The sequence below is a fragment of the Sebastes umbrosus genome, chromosome 16 (assembly GCF_015220745.1).
Source record: "Sebastes umbrosus isolate fSebUmb1 chromosome 16, fSebUmb1.pri, whole genome shotgun sequence".
Lineage (NCBI taxonomy): Eukaryota > Metazoa > Chordata > Actinopteri > Perciformes > Sebastidae > Sebastes > Sebastes umbrosus.
The window spans coordinates 184,779-192,536 of record NC_051284.1 but is presented as its reverse complement, the minus strand read 5'-3'; the positions used below and the strand labels follow the sequence as shown (position 1 = coordinate 192,536).

Here is a 7,758-nt window from a genome sequence, read left to right as displayed (position 1 = left end):
GTACACTTCTGTTATGGTCCCAGCCATAACTCCAGTTTCCTAGTGTGTCTTTTCCCCTTTTCCAGTTCCCCTATCTGTCTTGTGTGGGTGTGCCTGGAAGGGTGTGTGTGTGCTCTCCTCCCATCTGCAGGTTCCCATGCTCATTCCAAACACGTAGCCGGCAAGTAATCAGTTCATCAACCACAGTATTAATACTTTGGCCTCTCGTGTTCTAAGTTTTATTACTAGTTCTGCTCGTGTTTTTGATCCTGTTCTAACGTGTGTGTTTTCTTCTTTTGTTCCTAGGTGCCCTGCCTGCCTGCCTGTTGCTAATATTGCCTGCCTGCCTGCGTGGCTCAAACCCCCAGCCCCATTTGTGCCTTGAACAATTCCTCTGCACATTCTGGCAATAAAGCCTTTTGTTAATTTGTCATCTGCCTCCTGTGTCTGCATCTGAGTCTGCTTTAACTGGTCATAACAACCTCACCAGACAAATTGTGGTACCTTTCTGAAAGAGGTAGAGCTCATGGCCAAGTTTGACCCAGTCCATAAGCAGCATTTGCCATCCATACATCCTATTTAGGAAAAATTATTCAAAATTAACCGATTGATTGAATCAGTGGAAAGATTGTGGAGTATGAGGTCAATGGAATAAAACAATCCAAATACTTTTCAATTATTTGGGATTTGAGCCATAAAGAACAACTATCAGTCATACTATAACTTGAAATGGAGGACACAGCCCAAATAAAAGAACATTTTATGGGGTTTCTTGAGGTGGAAGAAAGCCTCTCGACCGTCATTCTGAAGAGACTAGAAGAAAGAGCTCAACATCCCTTGAAGGGAAGTCTTTTGACAACGGTGTCCAAGCCAGACTTTTATACAAAATCTAAGAGCTTTATTTGTGCCATGTGGAGCACATACGTTGAATCTGGTGGTAGCTGAAAAGCTCTGAGATGCTGCTGGCTAACTGCAGTAGTTTTTCACGCTGTTCTCTGCCTCCACTAAGTGATGGACCATCTTAAAAAGCCATGTCAACACAACACTGAAATCCTGAGGCCTGTATTGGGAAGCAGGATTTGGGGTTAGCGAGGTAACTTCAGGGTTAATCCTGGGTTTTCAGTCTTATGACGGTGGTTCATTTCTTACCGGGGTAGATCAGTAACTTATGCGGGTATTTACAAGATAACAGATCAACTCGTGTAAAAGCACCAGCTACTGACCAATCAGTTCTCTTGGAAAATGGCATCACCATTTCTAGAAGATCCTGTGGAGTTAGGTGCGCGGATCATGAGAAGGTGAGAAGGTCTCTTAGGAAAACAAGAGTGTTCAGGGACCGGCAAAACCCTCTGGCTTTCCCTGATGATTACTTGCACGAGCGATATAGATTGTCGTCGGAGGGACTGGCATATCTGTGTCAGCTTCTGTAGCCGTATGTTGCCAGTGTGACATGTTGGAGTCGTTCACTTACACTGCCGCATACTGTATGCATTGCGTTGCGTTACTTTGCTACGGGTACTTTTCTGTTTGCTGTGGGTGATGCAGAGAACCGGAGCAAAAACACAGTCTGCAGCACTGTTCATAAAGTGGCACCTGCTTGGCCAGAGCTACTGGATGCCTTCGTTGTGTTCCCTGGCCACTTGCTCACTGCAGACAAGAGGTTCTTTTATAACATGGCAGGTAGGCATTAACCTACGTGACTACTTGATATATAATTAATGTAGACCCTTCAACGTATGCTGTTGTAGGCCAATAGTAAATGCCTACTCTTTTCATATGGTTCCCCAGAGTGCTATGTGCCATCAATTGCATCCACATTCCCATCTCCACATGTCTGGGTGAGAATGATGCTGATTATATAAATCTCAATTCATTCCACATCCTCAATGTTCAGGTAAATCTCTGCACAATGCAAGCAATGCATTATGACTTGCATTACAAACATTGTTTTAGGATAGCATTCTTCATATGCATTTTTTTTTTATGTGTGGTGAAACGTGTACAGAGGATGAGTGTATATATATATATATATATATATATATTTGTTTTTATCACCTTTTTCTACAATTTTACCACTTTATTATTATTGATATTTCCTGTGATGTTCTCTTAACAGTTTCCATGTTTTTTACTTTATTGGCTTTTATTGTCTTGTGAAGCCCTTTGTAACATCTGTTTGAAAAGTGCTATATATTTATTATTATTATTATTATTATTATTATTATTATTATTCATACTAACGGCAAAGTGGCTTGGGTCAGTCCATGACTTCCGGGTCTGCACTGTGCCACAGATTTGAGCAGGGTATGGCCTCTGTACATTGCATATTCTTTATCTTTTTAAAAAGCATTTTGTGATACTGATCATGGAAAATATTTATTTTTATCTTCAGTGGAGTGCTGCTCGGTGACAGGGGTTACACCTGTCAGCCCTTCCTAATGACCCCCCGTCCTGACCCTGATGCAGAGCCACAAACAAGATTCAACGTGGCCCTTACCAAAACCAGGGTAGAAAGTACTTTCGGCATCCTAAAAGCACGTTTCACTTGCCTACCTGGGCCCAGAGTGGCCCAGACCGAGCTTGCCACATTATTACAGCATGTGTTGTGCTCCACAATGTTGCACCCACCAGGAAGGAGAGGGCCCCTCCTGTACACCAACAACCCCCTCATGTTGTTGACCCCCATCACCCTCGACCACCCTATTGGCAGGGCTGTAGGAGAGGCCATAACACAGCAATTCTTTTCTTAAACACACACACACAGAACAGGCCTTTTTTCTTTTTATTTAGGTCTTTCTTTTTGTCTTTTGTTCTCCCATTCCTGGTAAAAAAGAAAATACATTTGTTTAATCTTTTCCCCTGCCTGGAAATATAAAACATATATATGTTTTGCCTTCGATGTCTGAAGTCGGAGATGCACTTCTAGAGTTGAGGGATGCCACAGATCCAGTCATACAAAGCGAGAGTCTTTGGCTGAAGAAATTGGATCATATCGCTTTTCAATCTGCACTGTGGTATTGTAGCGGTACCGATTCCCCAGATTTCAGCTGATCAGGCCTGAGAACCAGTTTCCAACCCAATAACACAGAAATATTTACTGGGAGAAACAAATCTCACAAGTGTCTTCACAATGAAAAAATACCTCTTGATAATAAGGACATGTGTATAAAATGGGGTTTCAATGAAAATAAACCAATAAATAAAACAAAAAAAAATAAAGCCTGCGGGCGTTAGGTTATCATTAGGCAAACTCTTGTACGAGTAGCACTAGGTCTGCCCTGATGCAGTTAACCTAGTGGAAAGGTATTCTTTAATATTCACTCCAGCTCGGTTTCAGAATGCTCAAAATCGACCCTCAATCAGAAAACAACAACAAAAACAAAAACAAAGACTGCAAAGAAGTCTCAAAAGGGCCCAAAAGACCAGAGATTCTATCTGACAATATTTGCTAAAACAAGGTCCGCATGACATCGAGGAAGGATAAGAATGTCCTGGGTGTGCAATTCCCCACCTCTCTTAAGCCCTAAAGAAAAAGGCGTTGTTACACTCTGATTGGCCAGGAGGGGAAATGCACCAAGCTGATCTCACTTCTTAATTAGGAGCCGTACCCACGCCGTCCACGACAGGTGATCTGAATAAGCCTCCAGTCAACTCAGGGGAATCGTGACATTCAGCTAAAATGAATTGGGAAAAAGGGAAATGACAGCAAGTACCAAAGAATATGAGGGAGTGCTCCAGTGGGGCTGATAATGACCACAACAGAGCAGTTGTATACTACTAATAGGGTCATCATTTTTCCTAAATGTGCAAAGATGAACTTGGAACAAAAAATGAGAGAAGAGGAAGAAAAGTGAGGTAGCTAAACCCACTAATTAGAAGGGGTGTCTGTATACTTTTGGTCAACAAATATATAAAATATTGTTTAGCGCTGCTTTAAGTTTTCTCCCAACATGGAAAAGTGATTTAGTAATACCTATAAGAGACAGGGCTGGATGTGAAGGACTAGAAAATAATTAATATTTTTAAAATCCCAATGAAAGCTGCGAAACACACAGACTCTAAAAGTGTAGGCTATAAACAACCTGATCTCATGGGAAGGCATATATAGCATGACACTTTAATGACATTCCGCGTGTGTTGATAAAGCATTTTTAGGCATCACGTGTCATTTCACACCACAGGGTTAACGCTGTGAGAAGGCTTTTCGAGGTTAAGTTTAGGCAAAAAACTACAGTAACAGCTGCAGTTCATCATGGTTGGACTTAAACTAAGTGAAATATGTACGTAAACAACGTAACATAAGTACGGAAAAAAGGCACAAACGTCACTAATGTAACTTTAAAATAACTTGACACTTTGGGATACAAACACGGGTGTCATGGTTGAAAGTCCTGTGTTTGTTGGACCCTCCCACCATAAACAGTATTTCTCACTTTTTATTCTACATCACTAGCTCTGAGTGAAGCATTCATGCGGATGTGTTTCCATTGCAGTCAGTACAGACATGGTGTGAAAATGACGCCATTGTTTTATTGCGCGCAAAATGAATTACAAATTGCCGTGCCATTCATACATATTTGGTGAGACTGGGCTGGTATAAACAGCCCGTGTTCACAACATTCAGTGTCATTTTCATTGTACAAACGTTGTAGTTTTAAGCCCAACCATGTAGTTTTTTTCCTAAGCCTAACTATAGTGGTTTTGATGCCGAATATAAAGTGATGCCAAGGGGCGTGACAAAGCAGCGGTATGTGACAAGTTGGGATCATGGATGTATTAAGAGAACTGGATACAGCGTTGGAGGCGGGCTCCCGTTCATTCTTATAAAAGTTTTTCAGTGACGCATGAAGCCAAAATGGCTTGACTGCCGAGTGATAAAGTACCCGGATCATCTTGATAAAGTACCTGGATCATTGTGATAAAGTACCTGGATCATTGTGATAAAATACTTGTCTCATCCTCGTAAAGTACCCGGATCATCGTGATAAAGTGCCCGGATAATTGTGATAAAGTACCCGGATCACTGTGATAAAGTACCCGGATCATTGTGATAAAGTACCTGGATCATTGTGATAGAGTACCCGGATCATCGTGATAAAGTATCCAGTTCATTGTGATAAAGTACCCGGGTCATCGTGATAAAGTACCCGGATCATCCTCATAAAGTACCTGGATCATCGTGATAAAGTACCCGGATCATCGTGATAAAGTACCCGGATCATCGTGCTATAAATAGTTTCACTATTTGCAAGCGAGGAGCTTCAGATTGTCTTTCAGCTGTTTGGAATAATTTAACTAAACTAATTTAAATGTTCTCTGCCTGTCCAGGCAAGTAAAAAGTACATTTCTATGTTCTGACTCGTACAATTCCTGGTCAGTGTTTCTGTTTCATTAAGAGCGTAGCTGCTGTTCTCTTTGAGGCCCATATATTTTTTGAAATTGATCAGTGAATGTGACAATGGGCCACACAGTTCAGTCCACACTAACACAATACAATGATGCGAGTTTGACCCGCAGAAACCTGTTACTGCTGTAAAAGAAAACCAGCCGCGGCTGATTGTCAGAGTTAATATCTGTCAAGGCGAGAAAAAAATCACTTTTGTTATTGAAACGAAAGCATCAAACCCTACCCTCTGCAACTGAGCATGTGTTTGGATGTTAAAAGTAGAAGTTAGAATAGACAGACCGTGGTCTCAAAGCAGCAAAGCAATAATGAAGACAAAAAAAAACAATCCCACAGTCGGACCTGGGGAGCCTCCAAGTTTGGAAAACTGGCACTTAACTGCTAAATCAGAGGACTTAATTGCAACATAAATCGGATAAGTCTCTCACGTCATCTATTTTCAAAAAAATCCGCTCAGGGGAGAGGTGGAATACTGCAATCGTGATTCCAAGAATGAAAGCATCTTGTACGGTCCATCCACTTAAATCATGTTATTTAAATGGCTCTAGATCTAATCTCTAGATTTGTCTAGAAAGTCTGATCATCCAACACATTCTCCCAACTCGTCAAATACCGCCGCTGGGAAGGCAAGGGACTTTCTGAATGATAACATTGTGTGAGCATTTTTGATGTGGTTTGGTGATTATAAAGAGAGAGGGCGACAACTGAAAACGCCCTGTCGCCCCAGGTTCGGCACTTGGTCCCAGAGACTTGCAGAAGGTTGGCACCAGCCTGAGGTGTCAGGAGGCATCAGGACGGGCGTGCTGGTGGAGGAGGTCAGAGAGGTAGGAGGGAACTAGGTTGTTGAGAGTATTATCCTGAAGTTTATCCTGTGTTTAAGCTAGAGGAGGTCATAGAGGACTGGGGTGATGTGATCGCTTGAGCGTCTACTGGTCAGTAGGCGGGCGGCAGAGTTCTGTACGTGCTGGAGTTTATTAAGGACTTTGTTTGTGGTACCATAGAGGATATTGTTGTAGGGACCTGCCATTTCGGGTGGCAGACACAGTGAACTGTCGCAGGATCCGTGAGGTATGCTACCATTGGCCGTGAGCCAAGCTCAGTCCTCATTGGCCACTCTAACATTCACACCTAGGTGTGAAATTCACACAGAACAAAACCAGAGGAATTTCTTTGTTCCTCCTCTTTCCTCTTCACCTCCTCACCCAAGCTGACCAGCTGCTGGAGGCGAGCCACAGCTCTTTCTACTCTTCATCACAGCTCTCCAGACCAGAACTTGCAAAACAGTTCTGCTTCTGATCTATGGTCTGTTAGGAAACAGACCTAGCACACAAGGAACCAAAAGGTGGAAGACGCGAGCGCCTGCCTTCTCACAGTTAGCACCAAGCTAACCAATCTGCACAGCAAAGACGACATCTTTGATTTGGAACCACAACTTCAACACATGGAATCACAAACCCTGTTCTTCCATGGTAACGTACTGGGCTTACCTTAGCATTAGCAATCGCACATGGCTGAGCAAGACTGTTCAACTTTGATTTCTAGAATGTACTGGTATTGATTTGGTTTAATGTTATTCATTGAGTTTGACTGTGGTGATTTATCTGTATTTGATATTCGGGTAGCTGGCTTCGCCACATCTGATGTGTTTAGTTTATGCTTCACATAGACAAGGTCTTGCATGCAAACTAACCATCTTTTCTAACCCACTGCATTATCTGATACACAATAAGATCACATACAGAAACTGTGAATTAGTTAAACATAAACATACAGCTTCAGATAATCTTAACCCCCACATCACCCCCCCCCCTCTTTGTCCTTCTTGAGCACATGTGCTCAGAAGAACAAAGAGGTCATGTGATGACATGCTGACGGCCATCTTTGATTCCGCCATCTTTGATTCCGCCATCTTTGATTCCGCCATCTTTGTAGTTTTACAGTGCTCGCCATTTTGGTCTGTAGGCCATTCAGACATTTTGAAACAAGACGCCATCTTGTTTCCTCCCCTCTCTCTCTTTCTCTCTCTCTCTCACACACACACACACACACTTTGTTTGGTTTGTTTAGTTTAGTTATTTAGTTAGATTAATATTGTGTTTTGAACCTTTATTATCTTGTAAATAAATGTTTGTGGAATATACATGCTGGTCTCTTTAATGTTGCACAAGAGTGAATAATGCCAACCTCTGCTATGTCAAGAACTCCGATATCCTTCAACCTTTACTATCTATTTTGGTTATAGTTATTAATTTAATTATTAATCAACGTTCCAAATTGATAGTTTAGCATATATAATGAGACTATATTAACGTTTTGGTCATTGGTCCCTGATTCCAGGGTGGTGCCCCGTTTATTATTAATGTTTATTATTGATG

At 41.8% G+C, this 7,758-nt stretch overlaps 1 pseudogene; it reads left to right on the top strand.

Moving 5' to 3' along the window:
- Positions 1 to 1,221: 1,221 nt before the first annotated feature.
- LOC119474397 lies at positions 1,222 to 6,305 on the top strand (annotated as a pseudogene).
- The last annotated feature ends 1,453 nt before the right edge of the window (positions 6,306 to 7,758 follow it).